The 26,568-nt window shown below is 43.5% G+C and overlaps 1 long non-coding RNA gene across 2 annotated transcripts in view; it reads left to right on the top strand.

Moving 5' to 3' along the window:
• LOC135061533 (uncharacterized) overlaps positions 1–25,493 on the top strand; it is a 95,552-nt gene extending 70,059 nt beyond the window's left edge. Inside the window, exon 5 of one of the 2 annotated variants that reach the window (XR_010247926.1) lies at positions 23,394–25,493. This is a non-coding gene — a long non-coding RNA (uncharacterized LOC135061533). The remainder of the gene's footprint in view (positions 1–23,393) is intronic. The other variant, XR_010247920.1, reaches the window with a different exon arrangement.
• The last annotated feature ends 1,075 nt before the right edge of the window (positions 25,494–26,568 follow it).

Below are 26,568 nucleotides of genomic sequence, written 5' to 3'. Positions count from 1 at the left end.
GTGGGACGCCTTTTCTTGTATGTTAAATACTTTGGTAACACGTCTTACGCCCCCTGTGGGACTGCCTGTGCCATTGCAGCCACAAATTGTCCCTGTAACTAATCCGCCTTGGGCGGACACACTATCTAACAAGATACAGGTTTTGAATAAGTCCTTGGTTAAACAGAAGTCTACATCTCAGCCCTCTGGGGCTATGGGGCCCTCTAAGCGTGTGATTTTCTCCTCTCAATCCACTCATGTTTCAGATACTTCTTCTGATGAAGATGGGGCCTATACTGATCAGACTGATTCTGACTCAGCGGACTCTGATGGGGAGCATGTACCTCAGGTTGATGTCCCTGAATTAGTGGAAGCTATCAAAATGGTTCTCCAGATTGATGTTGAAGTTGATCCCACTACTGCATCAAAAAAGCCTGATAAATTCAAGCGTCAGAAGGTGGCAAAGGTAGTTTTTTCTCACTATGACCTTTTAATTGACATACGTCAAGAGGCTTGGGTCTCCCCCGGAAAGAAGTTTGCCCTATCCAAGAAGATGTTGGCTCGTTTTCCTATCCCTGCGGAGTTAACTAACAAGTGGGAAACTCCACCGCCGGTCGACTTGCACGTCGCATGGATCGTGGTTTCTTCTTCTCTGCCTGTCCCCACTGTCACCTCCCTGAAGGAGCCGACAAATAAGCATGTGGATGGATGCCTGAAGTGTATTTATTCTCCAACTGGGGCAATTCACAGGCCCACTATTGCGGCCTCCTGGGCTGCAAAGGCTATTGATGCATGGGTCCAGGTACTGGAAGAAGAGCTACCTCAGGATATTTCTGACATTGCCAAACAGTGTCTGTCTCATATTACCACCGCCTCCCATTATATTGATGAGGCGTCCTCTGAGGCAGGTTTTCTGGCGTCCAAAGCGTCCACTACGTCTATTTTGGATCGCCGGATTCTGTGTATGCGGTCCTGGAAGGTGGACCTAGATTCCAAGAAGGGAGACATCCTTTTTGGAGAAGATCTTAATAAGCATCTGCTAAGCCTCTGCTAAGACTGCGTGCCTTCCTAATACTACTCCTTCTGCTCCGAAAGCTAAAAGTACTACTTTTCGTTCCTTTCGGACCTCAGGTAAATCAAAGGGACAGGGGTACTTAAGCAAGCCTCGTACTTCGAAGACCGGTAATCCCAAATCTAAACGATCCTGGACTGCCTGTCAGCCTGCTTCCAAACAGGACAAGCCTGAAGGATGACGGGGCGGGCCTCCCCCTGGGTTCACCCAGGTCTGGTTAAGGACCACTTCAGACGCGTGGGTGCAGGAAGTTGTCTCTCACGAGTACACGGTCTCTTTCAAGAGACGTCCCCCTCGACAGTTCTGTGCAACAGTCATCCCATCTGACTCGTTTAAGGCGCAAACTCTACACTTGGTTGTCAAATCATTCCTGGAGACAGGCGTAGTGGTGCCGGTGCCTATCTCCCAAACGGGGAGGGACTACTACTCGACCATGTTTCTAGTAACCCTATGGGTCTTTCTGGCCTATTCTCAACCTCAAGTCACTGAACAAGTTTGTGAGAGTTTCCAAGTTCCGTATGGAAACACTGTACTCCATTGTACTGGCCATGGAACCTGGGGACTACATGGTATCCCTAGATATACAGGATGCTTATCTGCATATACCTATTTCCATTTCGCATCAGCAATATCTGCGGTTTGCTATTGGCAACCTCTATTATCAATTCAGGGCTCTGCCGTTTGGACTGACTATGGCCCCTCAGATTTTCACCAAGGTCATGGCCGTGAGTGGAGCCATCATCCGAAGGTGTTTCAACTCCTTGTGGACAAGTGGGGCCTACCAGACGTAGACCTGATGGCGTCTCAACACAAAGTTCCGGTCTTCGGATCACGGACAAGGGATCCTCAAGCAGTGTTCGTGGATGCACTGGCAATTCCATGGAAGTTTCGACTTCCATACGTATTCCCTCCGCTGTCACTCCTGCCCAGGTTTCTGCAGAAGTTCAAGCAAGGAGGAGGTATACTACTTCTAGTCGCTACAGCGTGGCCCAGATGGCATTGGTTGTCAGAACTGCAGGGTCTATCGATGGAACGTCCTCTACTACTTCCTCAATGCCCTGACCTCCTCATTCAGAGCCCTTGTGTCTACCCAGACCTGGCCAGACTGGCTTTGACGGCATGGCTCTTGAAGCGTCGCTCCTGAGGGCCAAAGGTTTCTCTGAGGTGGTTATCCAAACTATGTTGAAGGCCCGTAAATCGGCTTGGATTTGCTACAGGGTCTGGAACTCTTACTTCACCTGGTGTGCTGCTAAGAACTACGATGTATACAAGTTCAAAACCTAATGGCTTCTGGCTTTTCTGCAACAGGGCCTGGATTCAGGCCTTTGTGTGGCGTCCCTCAAGGTTCATATATCTGCCTTGTCGGTGTGTTTTCAGAGGAAAATTGCATCTATTACTGATGTTCATACCTTAACTCAGGGTGTCTTGCGGATACAACCTCCCTATGTCCCTCCTGTTGCTCCGTGGGATATGTCTGTTGTCCTTAATGCCCTGCAAGGGTCTCCCTTTGAGCCTCTTGATTCTGTGGACCTGAAATGGCTTACTATTAAGGTCCTGTTCCTATTGGCTATTACCTCTGCTAGAAGAGTGTCGGACTTAGGTGCTTTGTCCTGTCGTCCGCCCTTCCTGATATTTCATCGTGACTGGGCAGTTCTCCGTACTCGCCCTGGTTGTCTGCCTAAGGTGGTGTTATCTTTCCACCTTAACCAAGAGATTGTGGTTCCGGCCTCTATCTCTGCTGGTTTGTCTTCCAAAGGAAGGTCTTTGGATGTGGCACGGGATCTCCGTATATATGTGGAAAGGACTGCCTCCATTCGGAGGTCTGATTCCCTCTTCGTACTGTTTGGTTTTCACAAAAGTGGCTTGCCTGCAAACAAGCAAACTTTGGCCAGATGGATTAGAATGGTGATTGAAGACGCTTATGCGCAGGCTGGTCTCCCAGCTCCTGCTGCTATCAAGGCCCATTCTACTCGGTCTGTTGGACCTTCTTCGACGGCTCGCCGTGGCGCGTCCGCAGAACAATTGTGCAAGGCGGCTATGTGGTCCTCTGTGAACATGTTCATCATGTTCTATGCCTTTGATACTTCCGCCTCCCAGGATGCCTCCTTTGGACGCCAGGCTCTTGTGCCCGCTACAGTGCGTACCCTCCCGTGAGGAACTGCTTTAGGACATCCCCGATGTTCTTCCCTGTGGAATACCAGTGTACCCTGCTGCAGAAAAGGAGATTTATGGTAAACTTACCATTTTTAAATCTTTCTGTGAGGTACACTGGATTCCACAGGGCGCCCACCCTGATGCACTAAGCTTCTTTGGGTTTGTATGGCATTAGCCACTGGTCCCTTCTCCTGTCGTGAGAACGTGGTTCTATGTGACTAACATCTACCGTCTCTTTACCTGCTACTGCATTGGACTGGTTAACAAAACTGAGCTCCTGTGCACGGAGGAGGGGTTATATAGAGGAGGCGGTGTGGTGCATCCTGGGAACAGTCAAAGTTTTTAGCCTGTTGGTGCCTCTGGATCAAGATCCAACTCTACACCCCTGATGTTGTTCTCTGTGGAATCCAGTGTACCTCGCAGAAAGAGATTTAACAATGGTAAGTCTACCATAAATCTCCTTTTTTGGGCTGTTAATGTTGAACATCTGTCACCCACAAAGTTGCCTGCCCGATTCTAACTGTATATTGTCATAACATTTTTTAATTCCGTCTTATAATGTAATATGAACAGAAAGCATGTATCTAATGGAGAGATCTGGTCTATCCAGGATTAATTTCTGTTAATAAATGGAACTGGCTTCTTTATAAATTGTTAACTAGAAAATGATAGCCTTTGAATGATCCTGTGGATAAGTTGGTAAATTGGAACTGGATGGTCAGTCCTGGTTATATCCATTCTATCATTGATATTCTAATTATCACACAAGAACACCCTGCTGGGGGGCAGCCAACTTAAATATTTCCCATGAAGCTAAATATGTTAGGATTCTATTTATTTTTATTTATTTATTTTAAACAGAAATGTTATATATTGTCTTCAAGTATTACACATTCAGTATCAGTTCTATGTTAATTTACTTATCTGCATATTTATACACCACTATACTGATCCTCAAAGGACATTGTTTTACATAATCTTTTAATCATATAGTATTATTTTCCAGGCAATTGCTGAAAACCATTACATTTCCCTTTTTTTTCTTCTGGCTATGTTTGACTTTTATTGTCTGATTATACTTCAGCACGTGATTCTCATTTGATCACAGTTCTTACAATCCGCATATCATTTGTATTAGCTTTGTATTACTACTGCCCGTCTGCGCTCACACTTCCTGGTAATGATAGAAGACAAGTGAGAGCTCCCCTTGGGACGTTCCTTAATGTCATCACCAAAAAACCAGCACGCAGCTGGTGTCCTGACATTGCAATTAAAAATAAATCTAACCTGAGTTAAGGAAGAAGTATCAATTGTTAGAAGAGTAATGGTACTCTAGCACCAAGGAGTATTGCACAAGATATGCTGACGCTTATTTGTAGATACTTTGTAATGTCACAGTCTCCAAGAGGAAGGCAATGTGCGAGTGCGGGTCCTGGAGAAATTGCATTGAAGCAAGAAAGATTTCTCATTATCAACGTTCTGCTAACTGAACTAAAGCGATAGACCCATAGCATGAGATAGGAGTATATGCATTACCTACAAAGGAACCATTATGTGCTCATGCTGGTTTTTCTCCCCCGAGTAGGTAACATACCTTATCTACAGCATACACTTAAGTGACAGTTTTCTATTAGGTGTGTGAGATAATGTTAATTCTTCCCAGTGGGCCCGTGCACTTGAGCCAGTGAGTGACATATAGTCCTTTCATTTATATATACTTTGTCAACTGCATTTAGGTTTAGTACTGATTTAGATTATTCAGGTGTGTGACTGAAGAGCTAGCACTAAGTGAGACCATTATTAGCCTTGATTTATGTATCACCATCCACCGGATTCCACTGGGAGTTAAGTCACTTAAGACCAGACGGTCACAGAACTCCTATCCGCAGCTACTGTAACTACTGACTAGGCTGACATAGAGACAACATCAGAGGAGCAGGTTTGCAGCAGCTACTAAATAATGAAGATATGAAACAGAGACATGGGGGCAACATGAATTAGCCGCAGGGTTTAACCCATGGCTAATTGTCAGATAATTACCACACTGAGCGGGAAAGGCTATTCAAATAAATGTGAACCTGAAGCTGCAAGGAAAAATACACCCTTAGAGATTCATAGGCAGGTTAGATCCCCGCTAACTGGATCGGCTCAGTGCAGTAAGTCCTACTAATTGAATATGCCCTGTAGGGCTCAAGTCAGTTAAGGGCAAAGGGAGCGAGTTGCCATTGTAAAGGATTTTGTACACTCTCTCTGGCGTGACATGATGATGCCTAATTGAATTGAGCACTCGGCAGGGAGGTTGTTCCAAACATCTAGGGGAACTAACCTCAGATCTTCTGTGGATGTAGGTTTGTTCAAATCCGTCTGTTGCTTCATGTAATCCCAAACAGACTCAATGATGATGAGATTAGGGCTCTGTAGGGGCCATATCATCACTTCTAGGACTCTTTGTTCTTCTTTACGCTGGAGATAGTTCTTAATGACATTGGCTGTATGTTTGGGGTCATTGTCCTGCTGCAGAATAAATAATATGGACCATACAGTTACCTACAACAATCAATCAGTCAATCATTTTTTGATTCTTCTTTTTTTTGTCTTTTTGCTGTTAGGCCTCCCATCACAGAGAATAAGGACCGTACAGGTTGCAATGCCTACTGCTATCAATCAATCAATCAATCAATCAATCTTTTTTAATTCTTTTATTCTCTTTTTGCCACTAGGCCTCACCTTACTGTAATGTAGCTTACTCAGCCACTTAGCTCGGTGCAACCTTTTCGCCTGAACTGCATGAAAATAATATTGGTTAAAATTGAGTAAAAATGACTGAAAAGTAATGTCATTGAGTTTAATAATACTGTAGGAACAAAAAAGGCACAAATTACAGTATGTGATTTTTAGCTGTTTTTATGATTTTTCTGAAGACAAAAAAATACAGTTCCAAAACGTTGGCAAAACCAAAGCACAAAGCTAATACAGATACAAAACCAAAACACATCAAAATACTATATCACATGAAACACACCTGTGTGTCAGTGATTGCAAAAATCTGTTCCACTATTATCAAATAAACTTAACAATGAAATGCTAATTTTCCCCTTTGCACCTTAGTGCAAAATTAGACAGGATTATGTATATTGGGGCTAATTCAGGTTGGACCGCAAATCGTGATCCAACCAGATTTATTGCGATCACCCCACAGAAAATGCGATCGCCTCTGCCTGTCAATCAGTGGCTACGCTCCATTTTCAGAGCGGAGACGGAGCGTTGCGGAGCCGGCTAAATGGAGACTGGTGCAACGCGAATGGGGGCGTGGCGGGGTTGTGATTGGGAACATGGAGGGAGGCATCCCTAATTCCTGCATTGAAGCATAAATTGCATGCTGGGTGGCCTTGCCCTGCGATGGGTGGGCCCCAGCATGCTAGCAAAAGGCTTGCAAATTCTGCTAATTAGCAGAATTTGCAATCATTACTGAATTAGGCCCATAATTCACACTGAGCAATTGGTCCAATGCCTTCCACTTGAACGTGTATTCTTTTGCACCTGCTCAAACATCACCATCTTGGCCTGCAAATCCAAGTTCTAACTAGTAAAAGCTGATGCATTTATGCAAAAATTTGGTGCACCATGTATTTGTATCATGCATGTTTGCATCATCATTAATGAGCCTTAATAACTTCAATGGAGCAATGTCCCCTACTGGAGGAAAATATGTCTCAGATATACTACATAATTGTCGTATGTAAGAATTGCTTTGGGCTGGGTCACACAGGTATTTTATAATGCCTCTTTCTTAAAGGAAAACTGCACCATTCTAAAGACGGGATACACTGAGATACATGCTCCCAAGATTCCTGGTCAGATAATTGCAGTGTTACAAAACCCTGAGTGACCTGACACAGAATCCATGTCTTATGTCAATCTACATAATCTTACGCAAAAACTGCAGCATGGGACACAATTATATGAGCTACAAGGGCCCCACAGAACAGGTTCATTACATCAACCTGTGTTATTATAAGCTCTTGACAAACTGATCTAAAGTAAATTGTCAATGTATATATTGATATACTGTAATGAATTATGTTCTGAAGACAAATTAGACGCTGTATTTCTGCAAGTTTGGTCCTTTGTCAATACTGACAGATTCCAACTAAAACCAAAGCACTTGACTCTCCATATCCCCAACACCATGCAGCTGCCAGATCTCTGTAAATGGCAGAGATGGAAACAGGGGTGATAGTTCTTAGAGAGTTTATCATCTGACCCTGGTTAGAATAACAAACATATGTACTGAAAGCCAAGGCGGGAAGTGACGTGCAGTATCTGATTTATTCATTTAAGAGGCAACAGGGTTATATATGTAACAACCTGTCAGTTGTAGGCACCCGGGAGATGTCAGCGATTTGATATCCATTCAGAATGTCGACATGTTCTGATTTGCGACAGGCAGAATGTTAACAGTGTGAACAGTCAGAAATGCCCACTGGGCGGCTGCTGAAAGATAATCTTCTAGCATCTGCCAATCTCAGAGGCCCCCCCTGTACAGAGGCATTTCAAGAGAGTAGGGGACCCGCGTGCAGCCTCCGTCGCAGGCCCTCTCCAGCAGCAGTAGTATACTGCGCATGCACAGGTCTCCGGGAACATGGCGCCGACACCTTGTTTACTGCACCCTTTATAGAAACGCCTATGCCTCTGTATCTTTATACCCTCCCGCTGTGCAGCTGATCACTGTTGATTGGGCAGTGTCATCTATAGGGTGTATGTTACAGCGCTCTTTCCTGAAGGATAATTCCCTTTAATATAATGTTACTTATGTGTTACCATTAAATCAGCACAATATGTTTCGGATTAGATGAATCCTTTTTCAACCGCACTTGATAAAAGATTCAACTAATACGAAACGCATTATACTGATGCCATGCCATACTTAATGGACTCCTTTGGACTCCCCTACCAATCGGGCAAAAGCTGGATGGTGTGTCGCTGACCTTGCCTATCTATATGGACCTTGGTTACAACCAGTATTATTTTTCTGGAAAAATAGGTTCAGGAAGTCTGGGGGTGGAGCTATTAAAAAATGTTATAGATAGATGATAGTTTTCAGAAAAGGAGGCTTTCAAAATGGACTATAAAATAAAACTTATCTTATGGAAAGTACATTTTGGCCCAGGATACATTTAGGAACCCAGTTACTGATTATGTCATATTTTATAAGAGGTTCAGGAACTGAGTTCCTGCTGGAAAATAGCACTGGTTACACCTACTGCTAGCACACACCACCAGCCAAATATGGTATGAGCTAGGAGTTTCTATTATATGATGTTAATATATTCACTTCTGCACTTTATAAAAAAAATTTTTAGCATGAAGTAGTGCACTTTGACACTTGAACACTTGTATGTATATAATTTTGTATAATAAATGTGTGTTCATTCTCCATACTAAAAAAAAGGCATGTGTGCTTATTTAAAGGTAACACATAAGTAACATTATGTTAAAGGGAATTATCCTTCAGGAAAGAGCGTTGTAATACATACCCTTTCTTTTTGTTCTTACATTACCACAAGTATCCGGTGTTTCACTTGTTGGTTAAAAATATCAGCTGCACATTTCTTGTTTACTGTGTATTTGCACATCCCAATACTAGTGTGTATAGGGGGTAATTCCAAGTTGATCGCAGCAGGATTTTTGATAGCAATTGGGCAAAACCATGTGCACTGCAGGGGAGGCAGATATAACATGTGCAGAGAGAGTTAGATTTGGGTGGGTTATTTTATTTCTGTGCAGGGTAAATACTGGCTGCTTTATTTTTACGCTGCAAATTAGATTGCAGATTGAACATACCCCACCCAAATCTAACTCTCTCTGCACGTTATATCTGCCTCCCCTGCAGTGCACATGGTTTTGCCCAATTGCTAACAAAAATCCTGCTGCGATCAACTTGGAATTACCCCCATAGTGTCATATAAAGTACACTGTGTAATTATGGGATGCATTTAATTTTCTAGCTGTCGGGATCCCGTCGGTCAGGATACTGATACTGGAATCCTGACCAATGCTGCCAGCGGGAATCCCGACACAACAGGTCTGTCCCACTCGTGGGTGTCCACGACACCCATAGAGTGGGAGTAGATCCTACGGCGAGCCCGCAAGGGGACTCACCCCGCTGCCAGCATTCTGGCAGGAGGGATGACGCTGTCGGGATTTTGACAACCGGCATCCCGTCCGCCAGTAAATCATACTGAATCTGTAATTACATTAGTGAGAGCTGCACCTGACAACAAGGGCAATGTCATGATGTGAGGAGGGGCATAGACGTATGTCACAGTTATACAGTGGGAGGCATAGTGTTCCCAATAGCACAGAGTACAGGTTTCATACGTCTATCTTGTTCACTGGTAATTTATCTTCTAGAATTCAGTAGTTTATTAAAAACAAACTATATAATGCAGTGATATCCATTTGTTCCAGAAAGGCTTACATTGTACAGTAGCTTTATAGGCTATGGGGGAATGAAGTATGGCACTAGGAGTAGGGTTAGGGGTAAAGGTTATAGATATGGGGACAATACTCACTGGAACTCCGCTCTTCAGATGTCTGCATGGAACTGCTCATCACTTGAACGTCAGCACCAAGAAGACAAGGCTAGAGATGTGCTGCTGCCAGGACCAGTTAAGTGACTACTGGGCCACCAAGGACATTATGTTGACCTGTCAGCCATACAGTGCTGGGATGGGGCATGAAGGACCTACAGGGGGAAGGCAATGGCCCACTGAAAGGAGGCTGAGCAAAGCTAACAAGATATCACCAGCTGATTGAAGGGGTGTGACAGAAAGCATTGCAATTCCCGCCATATGTTACAGAGAGCAATGCAGTGACTATCATATAATACAGAGAGCATCACAATGCCTGCAGTACAATACAGAAAGCAATCTAGTAACCGCCATATAATGCAGAGGCAATGCAGTGACAACCATGTAATATAGAGATAACGCCGTGACAGCCATGTAATGCTAAGAGACAACACAGTGAATGCTATATAATGCAGATACAGTGGAGTGAGCACCGTATAATACAGAGACAATGCAGTGACTGCTATATAATAGAGAGCATTGCAGTGACCATTATATAATGCAAAAAGCATTTAAGTGACTACAATATTGGGGGTCATTCCGACCCGTTCGCACGCAGCGGTTCTTCGCTGCGGTGCAAAGGGGTCGGAACAGCGCATGCACGGCGGATGCATTGCGCATGCGCGTCGTTGCCTGGCGACGGCCAGAACAAAGAGAAAGTGATCGATAGCGCGATCGCAAGAAGATTGACAGGGAGGAGGCATTCCTGGACGTCTACTCACCATTTTCCGGGCGTGGAGATCTGAACGCAGGTGTTTGGAGGGCGGATGTCTGACATCAATCCCGGGACCTTCGTCACTGGATCGGTCGCACAGGGTAAGTAGGTCTGACCCTGGTCTTGTGCTGCAGGAAACTTTTTTTAGCATAGCAGGGCTGCACAAGTGATCACAGCCCTGCTATGCTAAAATACACTCCCCCATAGGCAGCGTCAAGTTGATCGCACGAGCAGCAAAAAGTTGCTACGTGCGATCAACTCGGAATGACCCCCAAAATGCAGAGTACATTGCAGTGACCACCATAAAATGCAGAATGCTTTGCAGCGCCGGCCATTTATTGCAGAGAGCCTGTAATATAATGAAGAGAGTGTTGCAGTGCCTTTCCTATAATGCAGAGAGTGTCAGAGTGACCGCTAGATAATACAGAGAGCATCGCTGTGACCACCAGATAATGCAGAGTGTTGCAGTGACCACCAGATAATGCAGAGAGCATCGCTGTGACTACCAGATAATGCAGAGTCTCACAGTTACCACCAGATAATGCAGAGACCACCGGTGACCCACATATAACAATAATACACCCCACACATTAACACACCACCTCCAGCACAGACAGTATTAAAACACCCCCCACCACAAGTAAAGAACAAATACACCATTCCCCATTGTATAAGTACACCATCACCTACATAGCTTTAAAACATTTTTGCACCTCCACTGGTACCTGTCTAGAAGGAGGCTCTGTCTTGGCCCTGTGCTTTCGGAGATCCAAAGTACAGGAACAAAATACAGAGACATCACCCTATCCTGGTTGCTGTGATGACCGGGCAGATACTTGGGGAGAGCGGATGGGGTTTTGACCAGGTACAGGATGGAGTAGTAGGCAGGGACTTAGGGGCACGGTCTTGGCCAGGGACGGGGGTAGTAGATTAGAATAATCAAACAGGGTATAGGAGGGGGCAGGGACTCAAGATGAGGGGGCATGGTTTTGGTCAGGGACAGGAGGGAGAAGATTCAGTAGAAGAATAGAGTCTCTACAGAGAGACAAGGTAAAGCAGGAGGGGACAGAGATACAGGAACTCCGGTGGAGAGGAGAGGGATTACATGTTGGGCATCCAATTCTGCAGCTCAGGCAACCGTTGCAGACCCAGTAAGAATCCAGAGCACCGGAGCAGACTCGGAAGGAGTGTTCAGCCACAAGCTGCATGGAAGTGACTGAAAGCCTGGCCACAGGCAGAGAGTGAATACATATACATACAGCTCTTAACCCTCACATAGATCCCCCCCATAAAGCTCTTCCCTCCTCATACAGATCCCACCACACAAACAGCTCTCCCCCTAATATAGCTATCCCCTCCTCATAAAGATCTCCCCCACACAGCCCCCTTTAACAGCTCTCCCCCTCACACAGCTGTAGCCCCTAATATACAGTGCCTTGCTAAAGTATTCACCCCTTTGCATTTTTCATGTTTTGTTGCCTCACAACCTAGAATTAAAATGGATTGTTTGAAGGTTTGCATCATGTTATTCACAGAACATGCCTACAACTTTGAAGATTTTTTTTTTATTGTGAAGCAAACAACAAATAGGACAAAATAACAAAACTTCAGCATGCATAAATATTCACCCCCCTAATGTCAATACTTTATAGAGCCACCATTCGTGGCACTTACAGCTGCAAGGCGCTTTGTATATGTCTCTATGACAGAGGTTCCCAAACTGTGTGCCGTGGCTCCCTGGTGTGCCTCGGGACACTTGCAGGGGTGCCCTGGGTTGGTGGCCCAGGACCAATTCAAATTATTCATGGTCAATATAATAGGCAAAACCAGTGCTGGTGGCTGCCAGTCATAAAATATGTGGCCAAACAGAAGCAAATCTTGTCCCTCACCACACAACTGACTCTAAGGATGTCATATAAACGCAATCTACTTAATGTAATATTTCTATCTAAATTTCTCAATAAGAAATTTTTGGCCTAGGGGTGCCGTGAAAAAAATTCTGATATTCTAGGGCGCCGTGATTCAAAAAAGTTTGGAAACCACTGCTCTATGAGCTTGCCACATATTGCCACTGGGATTTTTGCCCATTCCTCAAAGCAAAACTGCTCCAGCTCCTTCATGTTGGGTGGGTTCCGCTTGTGAACAGCAATCTTCAAGTCTGACCACAGATTCTCAATTGGATTGAGATCTGGGCTTTGACTAGGCCAGCACAACACATTTAAATGTTTCCCCTTAAACCACTCGAGTATGCTTTGGGTCATTGTCCTCCTGGAAGGTGAACCTCCGTCCCAGTCTTAAATCACAGGCAGACTAAAACAGGTTTTGCTCAAGAAAATCCCTGTATTTAGTACCATCCATCTTTCCCTCGACTCGAAACAGTTTCCCAGTCCCTGCTGCTGAAAAACATTCCAACAGCATGATGCTGCCACCACCATGTTTCACTGTGAGAATGGTGTTCTTGGGGTGATGGGATGTGCTGGGTTTGCGCCATAGCGTTTTCCTTGGTGAGCGAAAAGTTCAATTTTAGTCTCATCTGACCAGAGCACCTTCCTCCATACATTATTTTTAACACTGAGTAATGGCTTTTTTCTGTCCACTCTTCCATAAAGCCCAGCTCTATGGAGTGTACAGCTTATTGTGGTCACATGCGCAGATATACCAGTCTCTGCTGTGGAACTCTGCAGCTCCTTCAGGGTTTCCTTTGGTATCTGTGCTGCCTCTATAATTAATGCCCTCCTTGACCGGTCACTGAGTTTTGGTGGCCGGCCCTCTCTTGGCAGGTTTGTTGTGGTACCATGTTCTTTCCATTTGAAGATGATGGATTTGATGGTACTCTGGGGTATAATCAAAGATTTGGATTTTTTTTATAACCCAACCATGACTTGTACTTCTCAACAACTTTGTCCCTGACTTGTTTGGAGAGCTCCTTTGTCTTCATGGTGTGATGCCTCTTGCTTAGTGGTGTTGCAGCCTCTGGGGCCTTTCAGAAAAGGTGTGTTTATACTGACAGATCATGTGACACTTAGATTGCACACAGGTGGATTTCATTTCACTAATTATGTGACTTCTGAAGGTAATTGGTTGAACCAGAACTTTTGAGGGGCTTCATAACATAGGGGGTGAATACATATGCACATGCCAATTTTCAATTTTTTATTTATAAAAATTATTTTTTATATAATTTTTTCTAATTTCACTTCACCAACTTTAGACTATTTTGTGCAGATCCATCACATAAAATTCAGATTAAAAAAGTGAAATGACAGGTTGTAATGTAACAAAATAGGTAAAAAGCCAAGGGTGGGGTGGGGTGTGAATACTTTAGCAAGGCACTGTAATATCTCTCCTCTCCTCACACAGCTCTCCCCACACACTCAGATCCCACAACACAGCTCCCCCCACCTACAGATTTCTACAGAAGGGTTTCCAAATGCAGTCCACAATCTCCCACTCTGCGGAACATTGGAGTCAGTGCAGGAGTCTGGGGGAGTTGTTGAAGAATCCAGTAATGACCTTGGACATTCATTTAAACATTGCTCTTTTTATACACTGTATACTTTAAGGAATACAGTATTAATATTTAACACTATAGATGGTCTATAGTATAGGCTGTATTAAACATTTAAATAATATAAATGAATCCTCAGGAAAAGTTTAAACATGTACCGTAATAAATAAATAAATACACAAACATAATAGAACCAGTACTGCACTTTCTAAGCACACATTCTCCCACCTGGTAAGGCTCCTTTCTCTTCTTCCTGGTATCCACTCTCTGGTCCAATGCACTGATTGGGGAATCAGATCCACACACATAACCAACTTGGTAGCATAAGCTGCTACCACTGGGCATGTGCAGCAGCTCTGCTCTGTCCCTTAAACTGCATGAATTGGCGGCGGCTCTAGTAATTGTTTTATTTACCATTGCTTTTGGTATCATAATTTGAGCCACTTGCCAAGAGGAAGGGGGTGTCTGGGCAACCGGAAACCCCCTTCCCCGCATTTGCCTATGAGACTACCCCCACACTCTGCTATAGCAACTCACTCAGCTCCCCTCTTCTCAAACACACGCTGATCCCCACCCAGGGGCATAGGAACCAGGGTAACCATGATTTTTGTTGGGTGGGCAAAGACTGTGTGTGCTCCCCCTTCACCCATATCCTTCTACACTTCAGCTGTTGAAGAATCTGCCCGGCAAAGCACCTCTCCTGCAGTGGTTTCACTGAAAAGCACCGTAAGGAGTATGACACAACAAGAGCTCTTCTCCAGCAGGTGGTATTGCTATTGTTGCTTGTCATGACTGGGCCCACTTCATTTGCAACATTGGTGCATACCTTTAGCGAACTTCGCCACCTGAAAATGTATCTGAGGTCTACCATGAAACAGAAATGCCTAATGCAGATCTTGGTACTTCCTGTTCATCAAGAACACACAGCTGCGCTGAATTTACGTATTTTTGGCAAAGTATAGGAGTAGGTCCTTCATGCTACATTCTGAAGTCATGGTATCTGTTCTAAACATGTGAAACATTTTTAAAATATAGATTGTGTTAGTATAACTACCAAATGTTCTTTGTATAGATTCCCTCAGTATACAGATTGATTGATTGATTGATTTAAAAAAAAAAACTGTACAATTCATAAACATTTAATAAATAACATATATTGATGAACAACTATTCACTTTACTTTTACCATGAATTTCGTGCGTGGCAACTAGTAAGAAACATGAGATACAGCAATTTAAATTTATAGCACATACCATAACCAGTGAGGCAGTGACTATAGATTAAAAATACTCCCAATCAAATGAGATTAATCTGTCAATGAAATCTGAACAAAAACTTGGTTAATGACAATGAAAAACATACATTTTTAAGATAATCAATTGAATTTATCTTTCTAACAGCTATTGTACTAATTTGTAGTTAATAATAATAATAATATTTATTTAATAATATCTAAATACATTTTATAGTAAAATAAACAATTAAACTGGTGTTGGCCAACCCTAGAAACACTGGCGAAAATTTGCATTGGGAGTCATTGTATATCTACAGTCATTGTTACAACTGTCATAAAATGACATACCAAATGCTAGAAAAAGGGGCTCCAGGCCCTAGAGTAGTCCTTTGCCTTCTGCCTAGGGTTACCACCTCATCCCTTTAATTCTGGGCACATATTAATTACACAGGTTCTGTGGCAGATTAAAACCAGGTGAAATGGAGTCTTGAAGTCAGCCAGCCACAGAACCTGTGTAATTAATGTGTCCAGAATTAAAGGGATGAGGTGGCAACCCTACTTCTGCCCCATGACAGTTGTAGTTCTTACACCCCTGTCCCCACCTACCTCTCACAGATTCACACACAGACAGCTCTCCCCAATCCGTTCTCTCCCCACTCATACAGCTGCCCTCCCCGCAAACAGATACACTGCGCTGCATTCTTGCACAGACACAACCAAACCCTCCTCCACGCTTACTCTGATGTCCCCACAAATCTCACCTTGCGTGGATCACCTGCTGAGTGCCGAGAATGAACCACAAGAGAGGTTAGTGCCTTTATACTGGCAGCATGGTGTGGACATAGTGGGAGCAGTGAATGCTGTTCTGCCCACACCATGCCCTCTGTCTGGAGGCACCGATTGCTCTATGTGCATATTCCCAGCAGCTTATCCGCCCTCCGCTCCCTCCCACCGGACAGCCATACGGGGCCCCCATATAACAGGTAATACAGACTGGTTGCCCTGACACTGGAGCAATGCATGAGGTGCCCCTTTAGGGCTGTAGCACTGTAACTACCAATTGCATTGCTTCCGGAACTTCTGTCAGTACACTTTAGTAGACCAGTGGAAATGGAGTCAGGTGACAGAATACAGATGTTCTTAGAGATCTCAAATGAGACAGTGCCATTGGCCAAGGAAAGGGTTCCAGACAAGAAGGGATTATAAATCTATTAGCAATTAATCCTTTTCCAATAATGTAATTTTCCACCCTTTGGGGGAAATTCAAATGTTTGAAAAGTCAGTTGGGTGTCTTTTTATCCCTATCTAATAGACAGGAAAAAACAGACACCCAACTGACTTTTCAAACAATTGAATATCCCCCTTTGTGACCAATTCTCCTTTATTGCTCTTCTGTCTCTTTTGCTTTTAGTTGTGATACAATTATCTCCCTCAATCTCTGCGTTTCACCTTATCTGTCAAATTTCTTCTCAATGTTTTCTCTCATCGGACCCTGGCCCTCATTCCGAGTTGATCGCTCGCTAGCTGCTTTTAGCAGCAGTGCAAACGCTAAGCCGCCGCCCTCTGGGAGTGTACCTTAGCTTAGCAGAAGTGCGAACGAAAGGTTAGCAGAACTGCTCGTAAGAATTTTCAAGCAGTTTCTGAGCAGCTCCAAACCTACTCCTACCTTGCGATCACTTCAGACAGTTTAGTTCCTGCTTTGACGTCACAAACTCGTCCTGCGTTCGGCCAGCCACTCCCGTTTCCCCAGACACGCCTGCGTTTTTGCCTGTCACGCCTGCGTTTTTTAGCACACTCCCCGAAAACGGCCAGTTACCACCCAGAAACACCCACTTCCTGTCAATCACTCACCGATCAACAGAGCGACAGAAAAGCGTCGCTCGCCCTTGTGTAAAACTGCATAGTTTTGTGTGAAAGTACTTCGTGCGTACGTACTGCGGCCCGTACGCATGCGCAGAACAGCCGATTTTTAGCCTGATCGCTGTGCTGTGAACAACGGCAGTTAGCAATCAACTTGGAATGAGGGCCTCTGCCTGCTGCTGCGCTGGGGATCTTGACCTATCCCACTCTGGCCAGTCATATGTCCTGACTCACTCTAAGGAGCCTATTTATCACCATCCGCATCCAGGATGCGGATGACAGGTGATACAATCACCCCAACTCGCACTGCGATAATTGATTACAACGCAGGGATGTATCAATTATCGCATGCAGGAACAGAGCTTGCGGTCAAGCTCTGTCCCTGCAATGCCTCTTCGCAGCATCATCAGGGTATTTTTCGTAAAAAATACCCCAATGTCCTGCTGCGCATGCGCCGTCCTGCTGCGCATGCGCCGCCCCCGCCGACATCACCGCTACCGCCGCTGCCCGGTTGACCCACCTGTCGAGACTACCCCTGCACGCCACGGACCCCCCCCCCCCCCCAGAAGAGCAATATACTCGCCTATCCAGGGAGCCGGTCCGCGCTGCTTCAGGAGGCTGCCAGGCGCAGGGTCCTTCTCCTGCGCTGTGACCCCCGGTGCTGTAAAGTGCGCTGCCATTTTGCAGTGTCACCTTACTGCACCGGGGTCACAGCGCAGCATATGGGGACCCGGCGCCCGGCAGCGCTCACCGGAGCAGCAGACACCGGCTCCCTGGACAGGTGAGTATGTGTTTTGTTTTTTACACTGTGATCAGCTTGTGTGTCCATCGGACACACATAGCTGATCACTCTGCCAGGTCCCCGCTCAGCTTTCTCTGCCAGGGGTAGAGAAAGCTGGGCAAAAGGGTGCACATCGCAGTGCTGCTCTGTGAAATCACCAGCCTGAGCTGGCGAGATTATCACAGGGCATACTGCGGTATTTTTTCACTTTTTTTTTTTTAGTAAATTTGGCCACATCACATTTCCCATTATAAGTATGGGGAATGCAATGTGGGTTACTAAAAAAAAGTGAATTAAAGGGTTTGGAGCAGGTTTTCATGAAAACTGCTCCAAATGCCCTTTAATACATTCAGGTGATACTAAAATAATGTGAAAACACCCTTTTTCACATTATTTTAGTAAAAATAATGTTAATAAATAGACCCCTAAATCCCTTTCATTGCCAGGAACAAAGATTAAAGAGGACTTGGGGGGATATTCAATTTGCCTCCGAAGAGACATCAGGAGTAAAAACCCCCGATGTTTCTTCGGGTCTGCGGTCAGGCTATTTAATTAGCTTGGCCGGTAACGAGTGCAGCTACACCCGTAAACACACAGGTTCAGTGAAACCTGTGTGTTTTCGGGTGAAATAACCCAGTTTTCGGATGAAAACGGGGCTGTTATCGGGTATTTTGCTTCGCCTGCTGGAGTCACGCTCCGGCTTATCGGGGCTAATTAGATAGCCCCCAGCAGCAACATTTTATACAAGCAATCGTTGCAGGCAAATTGAATATCTCCCTTGATGTCCAATGGAGAGGAGGACTGATAAGGGAATAGGGTGCCACAGAGAATGTAGCCAGGTGGGCTGCAAGATGACATTAATAAGCATTTAAAGGAAGGGTGGCAAAATAGGTAACAGGAATTCAAAGAGAGGCCCATTAACTACTTACCAGAAAATCTGATGGCCTCCATCTCCACCGCAGGAGAGGTACATATCTTTACATTAAAGCCCTAGAAACCCAGCATAGGAAGTGATGACCCAAATTATCTGTCTTCAAGATCCACAGAGAAATCAGATTTTTGCTTTTTTCACCTTAAACCTAAAATTCTTACAGTAATTGGTATTTTTTTTCTAATTTTTAGGACTTTTTCAGTTAAAACCAAAATCCCTATATTATATTTTTTTTCTATAAATGACACAAATTATAGGAAAGGCTGCAAAACCGAGATGATCTATTCAAATTTAAATGACTCTGGTGCAATACACCCAGACAAGAGACACAAGACTGGATACACTAATCCTCCTGTAAGGCAAAACTATTTTCCGTGCTTAAAGAAAATAGTTCTTGGTTTATTTATCCTCCTAACGATGGCACTGTTAAATTAGCAAGTGGCTGTTGGACATAATAGGTTGGCTTCTTTTCTTAGGCAAACCTGGAATTGATGGGCTTGAGACACACAATTGAATATGTTCTTCTCATTAAGAAGGATTTAGAAATCCCTTCTTGCAGTCTGTATTAACAAGAGGTGGTAATTTACTCGGTGCTTTCATTTATGAAATGCAGAGCTGCAGTAATCAGCAAAGCAGGACGTTAGCTTGATAATAAAATCCTAGGAGTGTATTCAGCCCCTCTCCGATCACGCTCACAGCACAAGGTGTGCTGTGCATAAAATAATAATGATAGCCGGGCAAAGCTGTAAAAAGTATGCTTTAGGCACAGAGAAGGTTATGTAATCATGTTTTAGCTAATACAACCACTGGTTTTATATCTATCACCCTGGGAAGTAGATGTCAAAAAATCTGTTACTTCTGGTTGAATTTGAATTTTTTTAAACTAAAAAAATTGGGCCACATTTAAAATTTGATGCTTTTTATTACCAGTTATTATTTATTACCAGTTATTTATATAGCGCACACATATTCCGCAGCGCTTTACAGAGAACATTTGTCCATTCACATCAGTCCCTGCCCCAGTGGAGCTTACAATCTAGATTCCCTATCACATGTACACACAGACACATTCACTAGGGTTCATTTTGTTGGGAGCCAATTAACCTACCAGTATATTTTTGGATTGTGGGAGGAAACCAGAGTACCCGGAGGAAATCACCTGTATTGTACTAATACCATGTAAAATGTGATATACTGTACTAGAATGTTAGCTATGATTGCAAGGTAACTGTTATGAGTTGCTCAGACTCAGCGGTGCACGTGTGTGGGTACGCTTGGGTACAGCGTACCGTTAAGAACTTAGCTGCCAGTACGCCGTACCCACCTCCGGCGGGCCGCCGCTCGCCAAAGCCGCCGTTAGCAGCTATTACGCGTTTTAAGTAATACTATTACAGTTACTTAAAATGCTGCCACTGTGCCTCCGCGCCTCACCTTCCCAGCCTGCTGGGAGCGTGACCGTGGCGTAATCACGCTCCCGCGGCAGGCGCGCAGAAGACCCTGGGGGCTGGCTGGGCGGGTTGTGGCCGTGTCACTCCTTGAGCAGCGCAGGTTGCATGGACATCACAACCATCACGGCAGAGGCAGCGGGGAGGGGGAGGAGGAGGAGAGGCACTGTGGGGTAATATGTATCTGGCACTCTGGGGCAATGTGTATCTGACACTCTGGGGCAATGTGTACTAATATGTATCTGGCACTTTGGGGTAATGTATATCTGGCACTCTGGGGCAATGTGTATCTGGCACTCTGGGGCAGTGTGTATTAATATGTACCTGGCACTCTGGGGTAATGTGTATTAATATGTATCTGGCACTCTGGAGCAATGTGTATCTGGCACTCTGGGGCAACGTGTATTAATGTGTATCTGGCACTCTGGGGCAATGTATATTAATATGTATCTGGCACTGTGGGACAATGTGTACTAATATGTATCTGGCATTCTGGGGCAATGTGTATCTGGCACTCTGGGGCAATGTGTACTAATATGTATCAGGCACTCTGGGGCAATGTGTATCTGGCACTCTGGGGCAATATGTATCTGGCACTCTGGGGCAATGTGTATTATTATGTATCTGGCACTCTGGGGCAATGTGTATCTGGCACTCTGGAGCAATGTGTATTAATATGTATCTGGCACTCTGGGACAATGTGTATCTGGCACTCTGGGGCATTTGTGTATCTTGCACCGTGGGGCATTTGTGTATCTGGCACCGTGGGACATTTGTGCATCTGGCACCGTGGGGCATTTGTGCATCTGGCACCGTGGGGGCATATCAGTCACTGTAGGAGCATATCTGGCACGGTGGGGGCGTATCTGGCACTATTGGGGTCATATGTGTATCTGGCCCACCCATATGTGTATCACGTCCCCCATTTTCATTGGCCATGCCCCATGTGGCATTTGGCCACACTCATTTTTTGGGCAAGTGCGCCTTCGGCGCGTGCACACAGTACCTATGAGACATTTTTTCTACTTGCATCCCACTGCTCAGACTATCCTGAAACAGGAAGATGCGGCGTTACCAACACTTATATTATGCACTGGAAAGCAATATAAAATCCCCATAATGAGAGAAAAGAAAAATGCATGGCCCCTTTACATTTCATGAATGTCAGTTTTTAGCTCATTTTTTCACAAATATGTACATTGTGCCAAGACTGGATGCAGTCAAAATGCCGGCGGTTGGGATCCCCGCGTTCAGGATCCTGACGCCGGAATCCCGACCTCCGGCACTTGACCGATGGCCACCATACCAACACCTGCCCCTAATTCCCACTTGGTTGGTAGGTCCACGCCACCAACCGAGTGGGAATAGAACCTGGGGCCCATAGCATGGCGAGCGCAGTGAGCCCGTGAGGGGACTTGTTGCCTCGCTGCCGATATTGCGGCAGATGGGATGCCGCTGTCAGGATACTGACAGCCAGCTACCCGTCTGCCGGTATATCATACCAGGCTCGCTGTGTCCACAAGTCACTTTACATTATAAAGTAGATAAAGGCACGTTAACACTTCATTATCCATGATAGTGTCTTGTGTGTTTTGAGCTGTACATGCCAGAACCAAACATCAGACTTTTTTTTACCTGTGCCTGTGGCCACACTTGGTGGCCCTGGCAAATATATGTAGCTATGGGTGACACAGAGCTGTTCGCATTTCAACCACATCTCCACTTACGACTGATGAGCTGTAACTGGGATGTAATGTGCTGTTTTCACGTAGGCAGTGCTCAGTGGGGCATGTTGATGCACTGTGGGCCATGCAGAACTGAAATTGAAATGCGTTAAAGCTATGGAGAGTGCTGTGTTCTTTGCTGTGTGGAACGGTACAAACTTCAGCAGAGAACCACATTTTTAAGGGCAATTCAGGCTATTTAATAAGGAAAAAGCTTCACAAAAATAAAAGCACCGTGTGTACTGCAGCCTGTCCTAATGTCCCATAACTCAGGTGATGAATTTAAGCTAGAAACAAGTTTAATTTAATGAAAGGAGTGGATATAAAGATGTAGGAGTTTGAACTTTAGTGTGCTTCTTGCACAGCATGACCATACAAACTTAGGTGGACTCCTAGAGGGCACACGTAGAAATGGGCACTTTTGTGTCCCAGATAAATGCAGGAAAATGCCCATTTCTGGGCATACTGTATGTAAGACAGATGCATGTGAAGGTATATACAGCTGAAAACCAGTAGCATTTGTGTCTGACGTACGTCAGACTTACAAGTGTGTATACTTGCAAACCATGATAGCTTACAGGTAGTTTAGGCTTAACAGTCACATTAACCTGTTTGTCTTGTGGCAAAGCTGGGGACTTACTACATGCTTTTAAAGGTTTTTAGCTCTCTTTTCTGGCAGAAGGCCGGATTCAGAGTTGTACACAATGGCAGTATTTACAGAGTTGAGTGATTATTGGCCCACAGCGCATGTGGACGGGTTGCACTGCGCACACGACAAGTTACTTTAGTGATGTTGCTCGAAGTAAAGACTCATTTGCAAAGTGATTGACTTTCTGAGACCGTATTGGGGAGATAATAAGGAGTGATGGCAAAAACGCAGGCATGATTTCAGGGCATGCCTCAGCCTACAGCGTGCGATCCTGTACACAGAAAACATGGTTCCAACATGTCAGTTCCAGCGGCCATTCTGCGTGACTCAGGGAATCGGTTATCGAAGGATCTGTGAACACTACTGTGTATTTGTATGCAATTACTTTGATCTGCGAAGCTGCTGTTGGACGTCTCAATACATTTCCAGGCAGCAACACAAAGCTTTCTGTGAGTTAGTGTGTCGCGAGTTCCTAGAATATTCATGAGTAGAAGCTTCAAGAGCATCGACGAATATATACACCTGACGTCTGCATTTGTTAGCTTTTCTGAGTTAGAATTAAGTTTTATTATCTTCATCATCTAATTTCAACCGTCACAGAGCAAATCTATCTTGTTCATGCACTATTACTAATTTTTTACTGACACTTAACAATTCTTTCATTTTCTTGAACAAAGCGTAAATATTGTCTGTCGTTGCTTTTTTGTAGGCGCAGAATGTCGGAGCTTGAAAAAGAAGAGGCACCACAGCAGTGCAGGAAAATGAAAAAAATGGTTTGTTGAAATTGTTGGTTGGGAAAATTAAAGACAAATTAGGAGATAATATGCGAGGGTGGACCCGAGATTTTGACTACCTCCACAGGGCTTAATCCGGCTCTTGCATGACCTGTAAATCAAGAAAGATTATTTCAAAATATCATTTATAGAATAAAAACTTATATATAATTTATAGAATAAAAATTACCTTTACAGAGAAACACAGGATAGTTCTGTTGGGTTGTATCCAATGCCAAAATTTGGAAACCATATCTCTTCAGTCCTCCACCTGGAGTTTAAAGAAGTAACCCAGAGATACAAAATGTTCTGAACTAATAAGGTTCATAGGGTACATATGAAACAGTGACACTGAACTGATTTCAATAGTCACCTTATTTGGCACTCCTTTGAAATAATTATATATATATATATATATATATATATATATATATATATATATATATATATATACACACACAGGTTGAGTATCCTATATCCAAAATTAAAAATCACACATTTTTTGTTCCCCTACTGAGATAATGACACATATACATATATCTATGTATACACAGAATATATAATATATATGTAATTTTATCTGTAGGGGACCCAAAAATGTGGGATTTTGAATTTTGGATAAGGCATACTCAACCTGTATATACAGTGCTTTACAACAGGTGTGTCGATAACTGTCTCACCTAAGTAAGCAAAGTTGCAGTGAGCTTTAGACCCGATAGCATATCTAAAGTTTAATACTAATGTGATAGCTATTTTCATGATAACTGTTTTGAGCAATAGAGTAGGACCTGCAGTATAGTGGGGTCCCTTGCTGGGGGCTGCAGGCTTAAATGCATTGATCAATACATAAACTAAAACTCCACTGTTTATTATTGTTAGTTAATATAGCGAGTGCAGAGCCCCTGCGATATATATATATATTTACTCTGCCAGCTCTCTTTCTACATTCTACATGGCAGTGTCTTCCCACTTTTGGTGGGATGCCATAGTAGCAAAGTCAACAGAGACTTCACCATCCACATGTGGCTGAACATTTGTTTCCCTGAGACCTGTCTATCAGAAGCTGCAATCATGCAACAGCACTGTCCAGAAAGAGAGACCATCTGCAAAGCAGCATTTTAAACCCAGCTCTCAATACCACTTAGCGGGGCTGCCCGGGGACAACTCCCTTTTATCCTGCTGTTTTTGTGTCCAGCATGTCTGCTAAAGCAGAATATTATTCATTGAGATACATTCTGCCTGCATATAGATTTCTTCTGACTGCATATATATAGAACAAATAATAGGCATGTATGTACAAAACTTTCAGTATGTGTGACCGCATCTACTGACATTTTCAAAAGGAAGAGAGAGAAAATGTGTCCATTAGGCTGTGCCACTATCTTGAATATCCTGAACACATACTATATCTCATCACATAAGCTACAAAGTAGAGACAGGTAGGACTTTCTAATAGTTAAACATAAATTCTAAGCATTGTAGATAAGATGACAAATAAATTAATAAACTAACTCTTTAATAATAGTTTATGCTAAAAATTACACCAAAATTATATTTTCTGAAATACTAATAATGTACATAAACAGCAGGGAAAACTAAAGTTTATGCTTCAGTGAAGGAAATCTGTAAGGACAGAACAAAACTGGAGTAAATAAAAACAACAAAGTTCTCACGAGACAGGTGCAACTTATCAAACTGTACTATTACACATTCTTGACATTCTAGTGTTTTACTAAATAACCAATATTGACTTAATGAAGTTGATAGGCTTCCTAGATAGCATGATGGATGGTTTTCTGGTACAGTAGAAGAAATATTTAATTTGATTGGTACCATATTTTTTATGTCAAACACATGACATACTGTACACACAGTATTTTTATTACATGGTTAGATACACTATATATGAGAAAAATTACCCACTACTTAAAAAAATTAGGATATTAGAAGTCAACAGAGAGTTATGTGACTTTATAAATTCATGTGTGGTATATTATTCCTACAGTATATGAACAGATGTTTCTGTTAAAGATGTTAAACTCTTTGGTGTTATTATTAACATTTTATTAAATTATGTTTTGCTATATTTAACTTTTTCTTTTCTTTTTTTGTAATGTCATGGGCCTAGTTATGCCTGTTCATGTGGCTAAGCACAAGATACCCTCTAGATCTTGGACCAGAGAGACCATTTACTGAGATGGTGCAAATTTGTGCTCATAGAAGTACAGTACATGGATGTGGCCATTCCAAGAGCAGTAACATAGCTTGTATTCTAGTTAGAGTATATGAGACAGTATATTGAAACTCTATACCCTGCCCAGCCATCATATACAACTGATACATTTGCAAGCCCTAGGGTGAAACTATGAGAAAAGAGGACAGAAAGACACAAGGCCAGATGTACTAAGCCTTGAAAAGTGGAGAGTGATAAACTACCAACCAACCAGCTCCTAACTGTCATGTTTCAAACAGAGCTGTAACATAGCAGCTAGGAGCTGATTGGCTGCCACTTTATCACTCTCCATTTTATCACTTTTCAAAGCTTAGTACATCTGGCCCACAGAGAGCTAAAGAAGGAATACCCACCGACATGCCCTAAAGACTAACGCACAATTAGTATCACTAATCATGGTTACAGCACACTATCTCTTGTGGGGTAACTCTCTGTCCACTTGGTTAGTAGAACAATGGCTAATGTTTGATGATACAGTAAATATAACAATTCTGAAGCAGAACTTAAGAAAACTCAATAAACCAACATGACAGTCTACGCGGTGTGGCTATTACATATTGAGACTGTGCTTATAAAAGAATAAACCATACTGCATGATTTAAAAGGGAGTGGGGGAACACTGACCTTTGACTATCCCAAAACAGTTTTGCTAGTTTCCCCCCTCTTGCACAGATAGTTTGCTGTGACACAGCATTTAAATAAGTTGTGTTTTTCCCATGCATCGTAAAAATGCTCAGTTCAAAAGTAGAGAAACTTGTTGACTTAAAATTTTTAGTTAAATTGAACAAAATGGCCACCAAATCTGTCCGTATACTAAGCAAGGCTTACGGGGCAGATTCTATGTAATGTGCACAGGTGTTTGAGTAGCACAAAGATTT

The sequence above is a fragment of the Pseudophryne corroboree genome, chromosome 1 (assembly GCF_028390025.1).
Source record: "Pseudophryne corroboree isolate aPseCor3 chromosome 1, aPseCor3.hap2, whole genome shotgun sequence".
NCBI classification, from domain to species: Eukaryota; Metazoa; Chordata; class Amphibia; order Anura; family Myobatrachidae; genus Pseudophryne; species Pseudophryne corroboree.
Note: the sequence above shows the minus strand (reverse complement) of the source record. Positions and strands in the feature narration are given on the sequence as shown.